The sequence below is a fragment of the Chenopodium album genome, chromosome 1 (assembly GCF_948465745.1).
Source record: "Chenopodium album chromosome 1, dcCheAlbu1.1, whole genome shotgun sequence".
Lineage (NCBI taxonomy): Eukaryota > Viridiplantae > Streptophyta > Magnoliopsida > Caryophyllales > Amaranthaceae > Chenopodium > Chenopodium album.
In genome coordinates, this window is record NC_137834.1 from 62,729,043 (window position 1) to 62,729,708 (window position 666).

Genomic DNA, 666 nt, shown 5'->3' on the forward strand with positions numbered 1-666 from the left:
GAATTATGGTGAGGGCATTCTCTTTGTAAGTCCTTGAACCTCTCCCAAGCCTCATATAAAGATTCATCGGCTTCTTGGGCAAAGGTCTGAATCACACTCCGTAGTACTGTTGTTCTCTCTGCAGGATAATACTTGTTATAGAAATTCAAAACAAGAGTTTCCCAGTCAGTTATACCAAGTGTAGTTCTATTTAAGCCATTTAACCACAATTTAGCTTTTCCAGTTAAAGAGAAGGGAAAGAGAATCTCCCTGATTTGGTCTTGAGTGACCCCGGCTTGCCTGATGGTGTTGCAATATTGACAATAGTCGGCAATGTGAAGATTCGGGTCTTCACCCTTGGCTCCACTGAATTGCTTCCTCTCTATTATCGTTATAAATTGAGGTTTGATTTCAAATTGAACCCCATCAAGAGCCGGAGTAGGGGTGAGATGTGGAAAATCCGTAAGCTTTGGTTGTGAATAATCACTAAGCTTCTTTGGAGCCGTCATCTCTGATTCTGCGTCTGATGATGTCTCTGAATCGCTAGAACTAGTTGGAGGATTTCGGTGATTATTGTTATTATCACCAGAATCCGCTCGGATTTGCTTGTAGAGATTTTTCTGTCTATGAAAGGAACGTTCGATCTCAGGATCGAATGGGATGTAACCTGATCTGGAACACCTGGGC

General features: G+C 42.2%; 1 non-coding gene across 1 annotated transcript; it reads left to right on the forward strand.

Moving 5' to 3' along the window:
• Positions 1-107, forward strand: LOC145564739 (small nucleolar RNA R71). Its single transcript, XR_014094895.1, has one exon. It is a non-coding gene; the product is annotated as a small nucleolar RNA R71 (small nucleolar RNA).
• Positions 108-666: the final 559 nt, after the last annotated feature.